We start from the raw sequence: 19,061 nt of genomic DNA, 5'->3' as shown, positions 1-19,061 counted from the left end.
GGAAAAACACGTTGTTCAAAATTTATAAGAAGTTTCAGTTAGAGAAAATTGTCTGATATTGTTAGTGACAGTTATATGAAAAGACCAAAATTGTAAGTTACTATTAATTCAAAATTTATACTAAAAATTAAATGCAAAAAATAAATTACAGCTTTAGAGCTCCGTCTAATCAAACTACGACGCCGCTAGAAAGAGGTCCGAAACTGTCCCAACAATTCTCTAAAGAATTTTGTGGTTTGTTGGAGAATGATGTCTGAATCCAGCCGATTCGATTGCCGTTGCTGCGAGCTGGCCAATGATATCGATGATCTGGTCCAGTGCGAAGGTAGATGTGGCGGATGGTTCCACTACGGCTGTGTGGGATTTGACGACGGGAGGAAGGAATTAAATTGGAAGTGCCATGATTGTATCGGTAGCGGCGTGGCCAACGAGCCAGTTGTCACAAGTTCTGCAGTAGTTTCGATGTCGACCAGTGAACCACCACCAACTACTTGCAAGGAAACGAGTGTGCTTGACCCAAAGGCAGAGAGAACAAAGCTCAACCTCAAATTACTGGAAGAACAACAGGCGTTTCTTTTGCGAGAGATCGAGTTAGATCGTACAATGGAGTGCGAGAGGAAAAAGCTACAAGTGGAACAGGCGGCATGGCGAAGACGATGCGAGTTTTTAACGACTTTAGCTGAGGTAGCTGATGGTTCCCAAGTCGATAACAACACCTGCGTTACTTCGAGTTCGAGTTCTTCGAGAAGCACTCTCCAAGGTGTCGAAAATGCTCCAGTACCGTTTTCGCTCGTTAATACTGCTGCTACAGGAATTAATTCCTTCGGAATACCACCAATGTCATCCTCTGTACTGCCGAGGAGTGTTCATCCTACATGTGCGTCAACGTACCCGAGTGCAGTGAGATCGACCACCAGTTACGGGCACGATTTTCTCTCCGGTGGGGGGAGATACAACCTCGGATCGTCGACACCTATTACGTCAGCGACAGCAACACCTTGGGTTGATCCAGTGACGAATCAGACGGTTCTTACCCAATCACTGCCGCCGACAATAAGTACGATTGGTTTGTTTGGAACAAATGTAAGTCAGAATAATCATTTACAAAGATATAACAACCAACTGCAAGTAGGGTTAGGACAAGTTTCTCAATATCCACTCACTAGTGCAGGGCCAGCTTATTCTCATATCAATATTTCGAACGCAAATACATTCCCATACGTTCCCGTGTCCGTATCTCAGTATACTCCCAATATTTCTGGTGCCAATCAAACAATTCCAGTACGAAACCTTGGCAATATTCCTGGTTCCAATCAAACAATTCCGGTAGGGAATCATTGCAATATTCCTGGTGCCGGTCAATCATTATCGGTAGAAAATAGTATCGATCAAGGTGTACCTACATCCCGCCAGTTAGCCGCCAGGCACGTTATGCCGAAAGATCTTCCTGCGTTTAGTGGGAGCCCTGAGGAGTGGCCCATGTTTTATAGTGCATTTTACACGTCAACAGAGGCTTGTGGTTACAGTGAAGTGGAGAACCTCGGCCGACTTCAACGCTGTCTAAAGGGCAGTGCATTGGAAGCAGTACGAAGCCGTCTTCTACTTCCCTCTGCGGTACCACAGGTGATGCAAACACTGCAGCTTTTGTATGGACGTCCTGAGCAGATAATTCATGCTCTTCTCTTAAAAGTCAGGGAAGTTCCGGCCCCGAAAGCGGAAAATCTGAAAACATTAGTAACGTTTGGTATGGCAGTGCAGAATTTTTGCGATTATCTAGTGGCAGCGGATCAAGTGGCTCATCTCTCTAATCCAGTTCTCTTACAAGAGCTAATCGACAAATTACCCGCACACCTGAAATTGGATTGGGTGGTATATAAACGGCAGTATATGGTCGCAGATTTACGTGTTTTTGGCAGCTATATGGCAAATCTAGTGTCTGCTGCGGCGGATGTCACACTGACGCTTGAGCCTACTAACGCGAAGGTAGGCAGAGGGGATAAGCCGAAAGGGTTCGTCAACGCTCATGCAAATTCAGCGGAAGTGAGTGAACAGGCAAAATCGAGATCGAGTTCTATAAAAACAGAAAATTCACCGGTGCGATGTTTTATCTGCAGCGATCCAGATCATAAAGTAAAAGAGTGTGGCGTTTTTAAAAATATGAGTGGAGTCGACAGATGGAAGGTTGTACAAAATCACCAGCTATGCCGCATTTGCCTTGGCAAGCACGGGAGGAAACCGTGCCGTTCTCAAATACGTTGTGAGATGCAAGGGTGTCAAATGCGCCATCACCCGTTATTACATCGTGGTTCTTCAACGCCAATGTCGGCAAGTGCGTCATCTAGTTATAGAGACACCGTTGCAATTCGGAATCAAATGGAAGGAGTCAACACACACCGGCACAGTCAGGGTACCACGCTGTTTCGCATTTTACCGGTGACTATTTCAGCAAAAGGAAGAAGTGTTGATAATTTCGCTTTCCTCGATGAGGGGTCTTCAGTTACGTTGATGGAAAAATGGATTGCAGATGCACTCGATGTTGAGGGTATCAAAAAACGTCTGTGCTTATCGTGGACAGGTAATGTTACTAGAGATGAAGAAAACTCTCAAGAAGTTACGATAGAAATATCAGGAAACAATTCAGACCGTCGATATAAGCTTGAAGGCGTTCGAACTGTTAGGACACTTGCACTCCCGACACAATCGCTTCGGTACCGGGAGCTAGCTGAACACTACCAACATCTTCGTAAGCTGCCAGTCGTGGATTACGAGTCTGTGACACCCGGAATTCTGATAGGCGCGGGACATACAATGTTGACCGCTACCAAGAAACTCCGAGAAGGGCGAACAGGCGAGCCTGTTGCTGCAAAAACCCGGCTTGGATGGGCGGTGTATGGACCAGTGGAACAACGGATGCAGAGTCGTTGCTATACCTTCCATATTTGTGAATGCACAGGCGATACTCAGTTACACGAAATGGTTAAACAATATTTTACCGTAGAGAACGTCGGCGTTTCGGCTGACAAAGGACCGGAATCGGATGATGAAAAGCGGGCAAGATTAATCCTTGAGCAAACAACGAAAAGAATCGATGGAGGCTTCGAAACTGGACTATTGTGGCGACATGATCATGTGGAATTCCCGGATAGCTATCCCATGGCGATGCGCAGGCTAAAGTGCTTTGAAAGACGGCTAAAGCAAATTCTCTCATCGAAGAAAACGTTCGACGGCAAATGATTGAATACCAACAAAAAGGATATATTCACGAAGCGACGCAGGAGGAAATAGAAACAGCGGACCCACGCTTGGTCTGGTATTTGCCGTTAAACGTGGTTCTCAATCCGAAAAAAACCAAATAAGATTCGCCTCGTGTGGGACGCCGCTGCTAAAGTCGATGGGATTTCGCTGAATAGTATGCTGCTGAAAAGACCGGATCTCATCGTACCACTCTCAACAGTCCTGTACGGGTTTAGAGAACGCAAAGTAGCCCTGGGTGGCGACCTACAAGAAATGTTCCATCAGGCTAAAATACGATTAGAGGATCGTAACTCCCAGCGTTTCCTTATGCGAGATGACCCAAGTCAAACACCGCGGATTTTTATAATGGACGTGGCAACGTTTGGTTCGACGTCTTCGCCATGTTCAGTGCAGTACATTAAAAACCTGAACGCTCAAGAATTTATCGATCGTTATCCTAGGGCAGTTGAGGCGATCCAGCAGCGGCATTATGTTGATGACTATCTGGACAGCTTTGATAGCGAAGAAGAAGCGTGTCGAGTGGCAGAGGAGGTCAAGTTAGTGCACAAAGAAGGCGGTTTCACCATGCGGAACTGGTTGTCTAATTCTGCTGCAGTCCTTCGACGAATCGGAGGAACAGATGTACAGCGCGAGAAGGCAGTTGATGTAGACAAAAGCGGGCGGACTGAGAGAGTTTTGGGGATGCTTTGGGCATCTGAACCTGATGTCTTCGTCTATACCAATGCAATGAACTTGGCTGCAATCGCCCCGACTAAGAGGGGCATTTTACGGTGCGTGATGAGCCAGTACGATCCACTTGGCTTACTGTCTCACTTTTTTATCCATGGCCGTGTAATAATACAGAACATCTGGCGGACAAAGGCTGGCTGGGACGACAATGTCGGAGGGGATATCCTCGAAAGCTGGCATCGGTGGACGAGCTTATTCGATGATCTCAAGCAAGTAAGCATCTCCCGCGCCTATTTCCCGAATGTGACATCAGATGAGATTGAAGATCTCCAGCTTCACATATTTGTCGACGCCAGTGAGACAGCATTTGCCTGCGTCGGCTACTTTCGGGCAAAGATCCGTGGCGAATTTCGCTGCGCACTGGTGGGCGCAAAAGCAAAGGTTGCTCCTTTAAAGTCCCTCTCTGTGCCCCGGTTGGAGTTGCAGGCAGCCGTTATCGGGTGTAGGTTAATGAAAACACTCTGCGCAGGTCACAATTTACCGATCATGAGAAGGGTGTTATGGACCGACTCTAAAACAGTACTCGCATGGATCAATTCCGATCACCGCCGCTACCGGCAGTTTGTGGCGTGTAGAATGGGAGAGATCCTCTCCAAAACTAATGCCGAAGATTGGAAGTGGGTACCCACGAAACAAAATGTGGCGGACGAGGCAACAAAATGGGGCAAAGGACCTAACTTGTACCCAGAAAGTCGCTGGTTTACTGGACCTCAGTTCCTGAGAGAAACAGAAGCATCTTGGCCACGACAGTTTATAAGCGAAGAAACCCCAGAAGAACTGAAACCTTGTCTGGTACAATATATTGTAGTAAATGAGGTAATCGATTGGAGCCGTTTCTCTAAGTTTGAAAGAGTTTGGCGTGCAGTCGCATATGTACACCGTGCAATAAAAAACTTTCGTCGAAAGAAACAGGGATTACCACTTGAACATGGTTGTCTTACCCCGGAGGAATTGAATAGGGCCCAAGACACTTTATGGCTTCTAGTTCAAAAACATGCCTTCCCGGAAGAAGTAGAGCTACTGACAAAGTTTACTCAAAATGGCTTGTCGGTTTCAATAGAAAAAACAAGCCGAATTTATAAATTATCACCTTTCATGGACAACCATGGCGTGATTCGAATGGATTCTCGACTATGCGTGGCTAGTTTTTTGCCTTTCCAAGCAAAGTACCCGGTTATTTTGCCGAAAACCCACCCACTCACAATCATTTTGATAGACTGGTATCACCGCATTTACCTTCACGAAAATAATGAGACAGTGGTAAATGAACTCAGACAGCGATTCCATATACCATCTCTGCGCACCCAGCTTCGGAAAGTGGGAAACCTATGTATGCACTGCAAAATAAGAAAAGCGAAACCAATTATTCCACGCATGGCCCCGCTCCCAGAAGCAAGGCTTAGTCCGTTTGTCAGACCTTTTTCTTACGTGGGCCTTGACTATTTTGGCCCTATCCAGGTGAAGATAGGGCGTTCACTGGTGAAAAGATGGGTTGCCTTATTCACGTGCCTCACCATCCGAGCAGTACACTTGGAAGTAGTGCAATCACTTTCCACAAACTCATGCAAGATGGCTATTCGACGGTTTCTGGTACGAAGAGGATCGCCGTTGGAGATTTGGAGCGATAACGGCACCAATTTTATCGGTACCAGCCGCGAACTGAAGGAGCAGCTGAGCCAGATCAATCAACAGCTTTCCGAGGTGTTTACCAACGCCAATACTAAGTGGATATTTAATCCCCCTTCAGCCCCCCACATGGGCGGTTCGTGGGAGCGACTCGTTCGTTCGATTAAAACCGCTTTTGCTGGGCTGTCAAACACTAGAAACCCTGATGAAGAAACTCTTGTCACACTCCTGATCGAAGCAGAAGGAGTGGTTAATTCACGACCACTTACATTCGTTCCGTTAGACAATGAGGCACAGGAATCACCAACCCCCAATCACTTTTTGCTACTAAGCTCCCAAGGAGTAACGCAACGGCCACAGCCCAAGATAGAGCATGCTCAAGTGACGAGAAACAGCTGGAGGCTAATGAGAAGTCTGGTGGACGAATTCTGGCACCGCTGGATTAAGGAATACCTTCCTACAATAGCTTGTCGCCCCAAGTGGGCAGGAGATACGAAGGAGTGCAAAAAGGGGGACCTGGTGGTTATTGTGAACGAATCCACGCGTAATGGGTGGCTGCGCGGCAAAGTTTTATCTACATTGACAGGACGCGACGGACGAGTAAGGCAGGCATTCGTCAAAACTCAGAATGGGGTGCTACGACGTCCTGTTACGAAGATCGCGATATTGGACATCCAGGACACCAACTCACTACATAAGAAAATTGATAACGCTGACACACAGGAGATCAATGACCAGCGTTATGGGCCGGGGGATGTTGGGGGCACTGCCCGTGCGCCTCTGCCCGTGCGAGATTCATTCTCAAACACCCTGCTCACTTGAAGTCAATCCATTATAGCGAGATCCACAATCTAAAATACCCTGCTCATTTATCGATCACTTCCTCCTTATCAGCACTATTGTCTTTCACTTACACTCTTTACTGCAAGGAAGAAACACGTTGTTCAAAATTTATAAGAAGTTTCAGTTAGAGAAAATTGTCTGATATTGTTAGTGACAGTTATATGAAAAGACCAAAATTGTAAGTTACTATTAATTCAAAATTTATACTAAAAATTAAATGCAAAAAATAAATTACAGCTTTAGAGCTCCGTCTAATCAAACTACGACGCCGCTAGAAAGAGGTCCGAAACTGTCCCAACAACCCTATTGATTTTTTTGCCATTGGACTTTAACTTTGCCTGTTATGTTTAAAAATGTGAAATTCAGCTATAGAAAGAAACAAATTCTGAAGACTACCCAAGCCCACTCACTTTTCTCCGAGATGGCTGAACCGATTTTGACAAAATTAACGTCAAATGCAAGGTCTAGCTGCCTCATAACATCCTACTGACTTTTACTGTAATCGGACCGTAATTTCGTCTGTAATGTATCAAAATATGAAAATCACAAAACTTCATTATCTCAGAAACTACACAACCGATTTGAATAACAATGATATCAGTTGAACGAACGTTGTTCAAAAGTTGTGGAAAAAGTAATATTTGAAAAAGAAAAAAATCTTGCTATAAATAATCGAATCTGAAATGACCTTTAATCGAATGTTATATAATCGAGTCTCTATTCTATCGAGTCCAATCTAAATATAAGTACAGTGACGTTTCGATTATACCACGATCTAAGAAAAATTTCGCGTCATAAATTTGAAACATATTATTTCATGTTTTTTGCATAGTTCATGTTTGTTCATATGTGTTTGAATGTTATATTTTAAATGTTTGGTATAGTTTCACTGTTGGCTACCAAACATTTGTTATTTGGGGTGAAAAATAATTCCTGCAAATATTATAATACAGGTCGGACTCGACTATATATAGTCTCCGATTTTTTTTCACTATATATAATCGAATTTTATATATAATCGAATCAGAGAAAAAAAAAGTGTTTTATATTTATTTTTCATAAATGATTAGTTGTTTCCCAATAAATAATAAGAAATTTATTTTTGATTCATCCTCCTAAAAGTCAGAAAACACATTTTTTACAAAAAAAAATATACATATCTTGTAGTTATTTCTGATGTAATTGCAGTCAAATGTGTAGAAAAATTATTAAAAAAAAATATATAAAAGTATATGTAGATTTGTCAACTTGTTTGTGTTCAATTTCTCAAATTTTTAAAGATTTTTTTTTTATTTTGAATTTATTTTTATTCAGGTATTTTTATGTAAGTATTTCTAGTTTTTTTTAAATTTTTAAACAATTTCAAAATTAATATATTTTGTTATTTTTTTCTGTTTTTTCCCCTTTTTATCAAGCGTCACGTATTTTGTAAATATTCTATTACGATGTATTAGCTCTAGATAAGTCCAATTTGAAATTAAAACAAAAATTCTTCTTTGCTTCTATATGGGTCATTCCATACGAAGTGTACATGCCACTTGGACACGACCTTCACAAATTTTGTTTAAAGTTGGGGGAATTATTCATCCACTGTCTCTTTGGAAAAATACCAATTTTGGTGTCGATTGGAATACCCCCCGCTCTCTAGGACCCCCCTCTTTATTGCAAAGTCGCGCAATTTTTGTCAAAAATTTTTTTTTTCTTCCAATTCACAGACGTAAGATGTCCGAAAAATACTGATGGATAATTTTTGAAGAAAATAAACCAAGGCATCCAGAAAAAATATAAGTTTTGAGTGTTGCCAGATAAATTATTTTTGTATTTGAAAACTAAATTTACATTTTTCGGCAAATGCAGCCATTTTTATTTTAAATTTGATAATTTCATCGTGTTCCTTGAAAAATTTCACATAAGAAACAACTATCATCCCGGGGTTATATGAGCCTATCTCGAGATATAACATTTTTACGAAAAAATTTATTTTATTTTATAATTTATAGACGTAAGCCACCCGGAAAATAGTGATAGATGAATTTTAAAGAAAATAAATCAAGGAATCCAGAAAAAATATTGTTTTTACCCGGAAGTGTTGCCAGATAGATTATTTTTGTATTTTAGAATCAAATTTGCATTTTTCGGCCAATGCAGCTAATTTTATTTTGATTTCGATGGTTTCATCGTGTTTTTCAGAAAATTTTACGTAAGAAGCACTTACCACCCTGTGGTAATATGAGCCAATCTTGAGATATAACATTTTTACGAAAAATTATTCAAAAAATTCAAAGCTATTTTCGTCAAAATGCTATATCTCGAGATTGGCTCATAATACAACGGAGTGATAAGTGTTTCTTGCGTAAAATTTTCTAAGAAATACGATAAAACCATCAAATATAAAATAAAATTAGCTGCATTTGCCAAAAACTGCAAATTTAATTTTGAAATACAAAAATTATCTATCTGGCAACACTTCTGGTCAAAAAAAATATTTTTTATGGATTCCTTGGTTTATTTCCTTTAAAATTCACCTATCACTATTTTCGAAGTGTCTTACGTCTAATAAATGTAAAAAAAAATAATTACGAAGTTTACAACTTTTTGTAAAAATGTATATCTCGAGATTGGCTCATATTACCTCGGAATGATAGTTGTTTCTTATGTGAAATTTTCCAAGGAACACGATGAATTATCAAATTTAAAATAAAAATGGCTGCATTTGCCGCAAAATGTGAATATAATTTTAAAATACAAGAATAATTTTTCTGGCAACACTCAAAACTTATATTTTTACTGAATTCCTTGATTTATTTTCTTCAAAAGTCATCTATCAATATTTTTCGTACATCTTACGTCTATGAATTGTAAGAAAAAGAGAAAAGAGATTTTGAACAAAAAATGCGTGACTTTGCAATCAACAGGAGGATCCCACAGAGCGGGGGGTATTCCAATCGACACCAAATTTGGGATTTTTCCAAAGTGACAGCAGATGAATAATTCTCCCAACTTTGAGCAAAATCTGTGATTGTCGTGTCCAAGTTTGTACTTTTTCGTGGTCACTTCGAATGAAATGACTTTAAAATCTCAAATTATATATAATCGAATTATCATATATAATGGAGTCTCTATATAATCGAGTCCACCTGTATTAGTGAAAAATAAAAAAATCCAAATACCAAGGTGTAATCTTATTTTGAGAATAATAAGTTCAAATGAGAAAGGCTTGGTCTGACCGCTAGGTGGATTATTTCAAGTTTTTCTCTTAGGTTATTGGTAAATTTTTTTCTTCATAACTTGACCATCTAAAGCGTTTTCCGGTGCTTCTGAGATTCCTTGGAATCAATTTCTATTATGGCTATTTATGGTTTTTTAAAAAGTTTTTCGATGATTTTTTTCTGTCTTTTAGATGATTATTTTTTCATTGATCAATTTAGAATAATTTTATGTAATGCTGGTTCTCAACTTTTAAAAGCAATTTTCGGCGATTCTGAACTCATTTTGAGATCATTTCTTAAATCGGCGTTTTTTGGTTTTTGAAAATGTTTTCATAATTTATAATTATGAAGTGATTTATCGATGATTCTTTCAAAAACTCATTTTTTATGCTATGTTTTTGAATGCTACTGTAGATCTTAATAATATCTCCATCGGTGGAAAATACTTAGCTCACTAAGCAAATTTCTTGGCTATACTTCAGTCGAATCAAGAAAGTTCGAAAAAAATATTACGTATTTTCAGGTTTTCCCCTACTAGCATTTTTTGAACGTTTTCGCCTGTCTGTGCTTTGTAAATCCAAATGTAAGTTTGTTAGCGTCCTGATGTTCGTTTGTTCATTGTTGATCAACAGTTAACAATATTTTTTTAAATATTTTAAATATATGTTATTACAAAAGTTCACACCGTTGGACAACATAATTCTATTCCCCTAACCAAACAAAAAAAATTGAATATATTTTTCACTCTAATCTGTGATACTCTGTTCTGAACTTTTCAAAATACTTCCTTGTGCACGGGTATAAGCTAGGTTAAACCTTTTATAAAATTAATGTATATGAATGTATATTGTATATCTCATCTCAAGCAATCTAATTTGAAAAGAGTAATCAAAATGATACGTGGCTCCCAACGTTGTTAAGATATACATTTCGGCCAGAAACATTCTCCGAAGAAAAGCCATCGATCGCGTCGAATCCCTCGCTGTGAGCAAAACAAATTAATTTGATTACTCCCCAGCAGTAGTGAAATCGTACATTCATTGGCTATTTGGCATGAAACTAGCGATAGCGAATCGCTCGGTCTCGGACTGCAGTCCGACACAGTCTGGCAAAGGCAAATGAAATCAAATTATATTGTCGTGACATAATTACGTAGTAAAAGCGGAACATAAAGGCGGAGTCCGGTCCGATAGTCTTGCGAATATATTTTGTTTGTACCTGTAAGCAGCAGTTCGTTCCTTAGCGGGAACGCGGTCTGTTTACTGCGCGATGAAATAGCCATTTCCCAAATAGGCCTCCGGTCCTGGGGAACGAGGCCAATCAATAGAACCTGCAAAAGATCAATCGGTTCCTGATTTCCAACCATTGTTTTTTATGTCACCGGGCAGCACGGAGGAAAATATATAAAGTACACATCTAACTGAGGTAGGTAAATAAATACCAAACGGTAAGACCAATTGGTTTGTTTTTTCGACCTGAACGAATTGAATGGGGAATGTGGGCTCTTGTCACGACTAATTTGGCTAAAATGTACAGTATGATTCGTTCAGTTACTGAGTGATTGAGCTTGTGCGTACACAGTGAGTACACTATCTTTCTTCCCCAACCGCAATAGAAAAATCGGCCTTTCAACACTGCAATTGCTTGGGTTCACTCTGTCAGTCGGACTCGCTCTAAGGCGGGGTGTGGGAGCGAAGTTAGCTAAACAAAATAAAAAATCGCCGCAGGTGATCCCTTTATATCGAATGCTTATCCTCTCTAAAGAGTTCTAGAAATCTTTTTTTTTTGTGTTCGGAATGAAAATTCTAGCAGGTCTAGCAGCTAGCCTGACTTCTTATGCGGCTCACAAAGTCGACCGCCCAAGGACGGCAGTCATTTGATGGTGCGTTTGGTCAGAGGTCAGGTAAGCGCAGGTTGTTTATAAAATTTCAATCATCCTAATGTAAACAGGCTGACTGCAAAGCGCTGTGCATGAATAGGAACATACAGCGACACGGAAAAGGATCAAGAATCCACCCGCTGCTGTACCGAAAGGTTTACCACAGTTTGACGAGCGGTTGAAGTGTGTGCGTGCAGAGGTATTAAAACTATTAACGACCGGTTGGTCGTTTCATTCGAATGGCTCTTGAATCTATGGGAAATCGATACCAGGATTATTTACATGCTTTATTAGTCTGTTTTATTGACCGCGGCAGTGGGAAAATGTTTATTATTTTGGTGGTTAGTGAATAGGCAGGTTATTCTCGGAATGAGTTATTAACGATTTAAAACGGGAAAGGAAACCAAATTCTCGAAAAAAAAACTGGTATATTTATGTGAAATCCAATTAGTCATACTCAAGACAATTGCTTGATCCTAAAAGTACTGCATCACACTTTGAAAGGAGCTAGATTTCGAATTTTTGATAACAGCGTCTACCAATTTGAAGTCTGCTTCCCCTTGGCAACATTATCTCATTAACCAACGGCTGTTTGTTGGTAAAACGTCGGTGTCACCCTCTAGTCAAAATATACATAGAAATAGCAAACATTCCAGCACAATAAAGTTCCCGAATAGGCACGACAGTCGAAAAATTCAATTTCATTCTGCATCAAGTTACGCTACATAAAACATAATGTATCCTAAATTAACTCTTATTTTTCTGCTCACTTTTGGTGTTGGAGTTGCTTGGCGCAAAGCATCATGCCAAGTGGCAAACAATATTAACCCCTTTTTCTGTCCCTGATCCACCAGGCTTTGCAAGCAGTTGAGCGCTAAAATATTGCACCCAACAGAGCTCCCTTTCCCTGTGATTTTCTTGCGACGCGGGAACGGGTGATGCCTGTTTTGACTCATAATCGCACATAAGCAGTGCGGTCCCCGTTCAGGATCGTCGAGCCTACAGGAAGCCTGCGGGAGCAGGCCGGAGCGGTAGACACATAAGCTAAGGAAATTAGGCAGGCAAGGCAGGGTTTACTTCTTGCCAATGGGAGTCTTAAGGGGATTAATAGTTGTGAAAAACGGAATATCTAATTTTTCCGTCCACTTAGAAGGATGCGTGCTGTTTATCGCTGTGATACAGTACCGGCGGAAGGAATTTACATTGGATTGCCATCAGATCCCATATATAATATGTGAAACCAGGTCAGAAATTAATTCATGCAGATATTATTATTTGACTTAAATGAAAACTTTAAGATTCTCCTTATGGTATTTCCTAAACTTCAATTGGTAATTCCAAGATAAAATCACAGTCTCGTTTTATTATAGTGAATCACCACCAAAAAGCTATGACTATGTTCTGAATTAAATTTTGCACTATACAACAAATCATTTTTATTTGACAATTCTATTAAAATGTGTCCATGGTAGCATATACTCACCCTGTTCTAGAGGAGTTTCTTCATGGCTTCACGATAGCGTGATTCTCAAAATTAAGATGCACACAGAGGCACTCTTTATCAGATGGTCGTAAATATCCTTTGGGGTGCGTAAGTACTGCAGCAAACAGTAGTGATTTAGGAAATATAAAATGAAACGATCTGTTCAGGAACTATCGGACGGAACACTCTACGGTGCCGGCCACCGATTTATAAAAGTGCTGCAATAAAGCGTTTGATGAATGGATATGAAATTTTCAGTAGTATCAGTATGTTGTGTCCTATGGTTTTGCGGTTTTTTTGTGAAGAGAATGATAACGATGAAATTCCTCTGAGATAATTTCGAAACTGTTCGTCGCAATCGCATTAAATTTGACCTCAATTGAACCGAACCCTCTGTGGCAGTGTAGAACATGCAACAATCAGTTTACAAAACATTCCTTTCAACATGAAAAATCTTACTCAATTCCTTTCACTTTCCGGTGAAATTAATTTTACGGTCTAGCAACCGCAAATTGCAGCTTGTACTCCCGGGTACTCCATCGAGGACTGTCTAATTTGATTTATTTTATTGCAACACGCCCCTTGCGGCTGGCAACCCCGAAGCACACAGCACAGAACTGCGCTAATGTATCGTCATTTAGCAACGGCCAAAAGGTCATCGATACGAAGCGCTTTAATCAAATAAATTATTATCAGCCGCACAGATACAAACAAACCTCCCCCTTTTTTTGTTATCCCTCGTCTTTTCGTTGGTCGGCTGGCGACCTCCGTCTCCACCGTCTTCGACCCATGAGCAAAGCTTATAATTTAGTTTCCATTTAACGTCCGTCTGGCAGGGCACCAACTTTGCTTCCAACCTGCAGCTGGCCGAAGAAAACTGCATTCGGCTGGGGCTGCTGCGACCTGCTGTATCTACAGTGAAAATATATCTTAATAAATACGATTTTCCCTCAAAGCAAGACGAATGGGCCTCGGAGATTTGTACGGCAACACAGCATCTTCGTTTCGTCCAAGAAAAGAACCTAGGCCGAACCCGCGGAGATCAGTTGGCAAAAATCAATACCGTTGCTAGATACGGCATCCAATCGGTTGGACACGTCGTTGACCGCAATGATTCGTCTATTTAGTTTGGGTTTGAAATAGGGGCGCTAGGATTTTTTTTGTTGGCAATTTGATGAAGGGTGTCGTCGTGCTAGCAGTTAGATTACCCTTGTGACGTGAGCCGGCAACGGATTCTCGGCGTCCCCAATATACTGGGTGGCAAGCTGGTGATGATGATATGGGATTAATAATGAAGCTGGGAAATTTGATTAGTTCTATTATACTGCGAAATCAAATGATAAAGAATCAGATTCAGTTTATGTTCATATTATTAAAAAATTAACACGCCTTGGTATTTTTTGAAATAAAAGAAATACGAAGGACAAATATTGCTGAAGTAATCAATCGTAACTACAAAACACTTGTTTTACAATTCTGTGTTGAAAGGGCTGTAACAAGTTATGCTAAAGCAACGCAAATATGCAAACACAGTCGCTTCCGCAATGTCAGACAGCAGATCAATAATTTGTATTCAAAAGATGGTTTTGTTATCATAAGAAAGGTTCTTGATATTTTATGGGATTTCATGCAGGTTTCAACTTAGAGCGTTCTATTAGTTTCGAAACATTATGCGAAGATTTTTTCACACACAGTACCCGGATAACTGCCCCATAATGAAAAACAACATGTTGAGAAAACGGCGATTTAATATTATCCTTGAATTTTCGGATTTCCAGCAATTACATCCAGAACCAATGACCATAACAGTTTCATGGCAGCACAAGTTTATCATTGAGAACAAAAAACCATGCATGGAACTGGTGTTACGTTATATAACTTGAAAAAAAGACAAAATGGGACAAAATATGCGGGTACATTTCGAAAGTACTCGCATATTTTGTCCCATCACACATAAATTCAACCAGCAACCGGCAGTATCATTGGCAACGTAGATTGTACTACCGAAAAACAACGGGCGATAGTTACAATTTTATTTTTTGCCTTCAATTGTAATTCATTTGTTACTTTTCCGACCACTTCCGTTGTCAAAATCAATGGAAGAACATTCGAGTAGTTTTTATACGAGTCGCTAGGTATCACCTGACAATTGTTTAACGAAAATGACTTCGGGGACTAACGTAGATATGGCCATTCAAGTTCCATATGTCCATCGTCGTTCCAGCTGCATACAGTGGATTAAAAGTAGGCGCATGTCCTTCCTTTTCTTGCATATTATAATGTGATTGGCCATGTTTTTGTTCAGAGTTAAATGATTTAACGAAATTGATATCGACACTAAAAACACTGCTCAAGCGATCGATAATAATTACAAAATGACGTGAGGCGGTATTTGGTTAAAAGAACTACTTTAAAATTCTCCGCGCTCTTCTTCTCCGGCATGAACGCTGCATGAAGCAATTGTTTTCATCAAACTTTTTACTTCTGCTCTATGCTGTGATTCTGCCGCTCGTAGAAAAAAAACTCACTTGCTCTTTATACCACAGCCGAGCGAAACAAGAGTGGTGAATCACTCAATCAAAATTAGCTATTGAGTAATAGAGGCACAAAAGTCGATGCATTGTCCACTATAATTATTATTTTATTTTTGTATTAACGTACTGATAAATTTTATTGCTTAAAAACACTTAGTATATATGTTCGAATATGAAACCGCAGAACATTTGCTCTGCCAATGCAGTGCATTAATACAGCGCAGAATAAAAGCATTTGGAATAGGAACAATGGAGCCTTTCGAGTTCTGGTCTGCATATCCCAATGAGGTGCCAAAAGGAGAGAGGGTGCGATATGACAAGGACGATCACATTTTTCAATAGTGATATGTCTGCCACGAGTACCTAGACTAAAGAAGAGGCATACCACAAAAGATTAAAACAATGGTCGCAGTGGTCCAAATATTACAAAAAAATGAATGTATTGTTTTTCATTAATAACAATGATAATTACTGATTCGATGAAATAGTGTTCATTGGTAATATTGGGATATGGAAGTTAGAAAAATAAAGACCACGTGGTTTGCTCTTCAAGGCCTGTGTAGTCTTTCGTGATCCTCATACAAACCCTCCCGTTCTTCTCATAATGATCATCCCTAGACCGTCATAATCATTATCGTTACATTGTCTCTGTCGGGACGTTCAAATTTTTATTATATTCGAATACTTCTTTTTTTGTATGGACTACGCACTTCGACCAGAAATATTGATCTATTGTGATTCACCCGGATGTCTGCTGTATTCCGCACTTCTGTTTTCAGCAACTTCACTATTTAGAGTAAGTGACATTCGTATTTTATTATCCGTGCTTGTGTGTATGCTTTTGTATTTTTTTACGCTTTCTACTCTTCTCTCTGTTGTCGTTTGGTTACAGAGTTTGCTTAGACAAGCGGGTAGTCGTATCTAGTAGGATCAGATCATTCTATATCAAAGGACTTAGGCATATGCCATTTTCAGGCGTCTCAACACGACAACTTTTCTCAAAACAGAAAAAAATTTGAGCCTGAACAATTCTGAACCTTTAAAAAATTCCAATGAACCAAGGAAAAATCATCGCCTCAAGCAAGTTATTGCTCGATGGAGAAGATAAAAAAAAAATTGGTTTGGGGGATTCTAGAAATTTAACACGTTGCAGGTAACTTCTCAATAAGTGATACTGCAAAATGGAAAGAACAAAAAATGCGAACAGTAAAAAAAGCTCAGACAATGCCACAAAAGATCAAAATTACTGGCCCTAGTGCGTTCTATACACAAAAAAATCACAGGAGGGTTGTGTGTAAAGCCACGACCGCAAGGTTGAAGTAGAATACTTTTACAAGAAAGATAACCCCAAGCAGCCGTGCGTGTCAGTCATTTTTTCTAGTAAATAGACGTTGACTAATCAGATCAATCGAATTTTACGCTTCAATAAGGATTGACCATTTTCAATAATATTCTAAATTGCTTGTCATGGTTGGGGCTTGACAATTTTTAAATTTTGAGATGAAATTTTTTCGTATGTCGTGCTCATGACTGACGACCAGGGGCGGACGAAGAGTAATTTGAGCTGCAGGCGTAAATTGATTCGGCGCTTCCTGCTTGTCATTGTTAGCTTTATGTTATGAGCATTTTTAAAGAAGTAGGCACTGCCAGGCAGTCCTTGAGAAGTTGATAAACTGCCGAACATTTAAATTATTATCATCATTCGAGCTTTATGTTTTCAAATTTTTCGCTCACTTATTTGGCGTCCTTCGATGATTGACGAGCAGGCGACCGCCTGCTTCGCCTTCGCGATAATCCGCCCCTGCTGACGACAGCTGTTGTCGTTGTCTAGAACTATTATGCGCGGCTTCTACTGAAACAGGCTCTTATATAGGTTAAATAGCTTGTTTTAATTTGCAAGATACATGATTCTGTCGACCGTGCTTGGGAAGCAATCATATAACGACCAATCAGAGGTCGAATTTTTCTTTTTGACAAGGCTTGACTATTTACAATAGTACAATAGTGTGAATATTAAATGACAATTATCTTCTTTTGGGAAGAATCTTAGAAGATTTTCCAATCTAATGCTGCAAGAACGAAGGAAATCCATCGAATACTAACCGATTTATTAGCATTCGAAATTGGACATATTTCTCACTTTTTTCGGTTTCAGATTTTCATTTCACATCCCTATGTAGCCGAACTTCCTGAGAGAAGTATTCTACTTCAAAAAAACAGAAGGACTGTAAGCAAAGCCACGACCGCAGGTTTACATAGAACTACATGCGGTTGTTTCACAACAAACAAAGATATGCCACCCTATGAGCAAATATCTTAAAATAAAACAATATAGTTCACTCTCGAATTTCCCATTATTTTCGTGAAGACAGACAGGGAACACCCCCTCTTGTGGTGAAAAAGGTAACTTAACTTATTGCACAGTGGTACAGTAGGGCAATTTAGGCGGACATGAGCTTTTCGTTGCGATTCTGGTTTGCGGTTTAAAGCCATAGTTTTTGTAAAAAGTTGTTTCTTATACATAGTCCTCTATTTATGTGCAAATGTCAATAGGGTGATCCTAAAATCAACGAAATGAAAACAAACTAACTTGTTTTTATTTGCATAAAGAATTGTGAACATTCTTTGGCAAACTTGTAGATCAACTAATTCTAAGTAACTTTGTAAAAAAAATCACAGGAGGGTTGTGTGCAAAGTCACGACCGCAAGGATGAAGTAGAATACTTTTACAAGAAAACCCGGCTGCTTGCGTGTCATTTTTTAATTCGTTGTTCAATTCAATATCGGATAAGATACCGATCACATCTTGGCGTTATCGCTGACAGTGCGAATTTCCTTGTGATAGAATAAACAGTGAAAAGCTGATTTAACACTCAAAACTAGACGGCTCATGTGTTGTCAAAATGAGTCAACTTTTCATTGAATGCATTTACAAGTGCCCGCTATCGCACAGAGACTGCATTTCACTAAAGTGCCTCACTGCATCAGCTACTATCGATGCTAAACCCGCTGCAACTGCTACGCTATCCGTAGCCATGCTAATATTTTGACCGCTATACGCTGCTATTGGTATCCGCTGGCCCAGCTGCTATCGATGCTGAGATCCGTTGCAACTAGTGCACTATCCATTGCCATGCCACAGCTGTGGCCGCTATCCGCCTGGTATCCACCTATCCACTGCACTGCTACTGCTGCTGCTAAAGGAAGACTGCTGTTGTCGCTGTCTAGAACTATTACGAGCGGCTTCGACTGAAACAGGCTTTTATATAGGGATGAAAAACCTATCGATAGTAGTAGGAAATCATCGATAACTATCGATAGCCATTTTAGTCGATAATCCTCTTACTTAGGCCTCTGTCATAGTAGACGCAAACGCGTGCGATGGGGCAAGAGACTTGCCGTAGGTAAATGAACAGCTCTCTTTACGGCTGTTCATTTACCTACGGCGGGTTTTTCGCCCCATCGCTCGCGTTTGCGCCTACTATGACAGAGGCCTTACTCTT

The sequence above is a fragment of the Wyeomyia smithii genome, chromosome 2 (genome assembly GCF_029784165.1).
Source record: "Wyeomyia smithii strain HCP4-BCI-WySm-NY-G18 chromosome 2, ASM2978416v1, whole genome shotgun sequence".
In the NCBI taxonomy this organism is placed as follows: Eukaryota; Metazoa; Arthropoda; class Insecta; order Diptera; family Culicidae; genus Wyeomyia; species Wyeomyia smithii.
Note: the sequence above shows the minus strand (reverse complement) of the source record.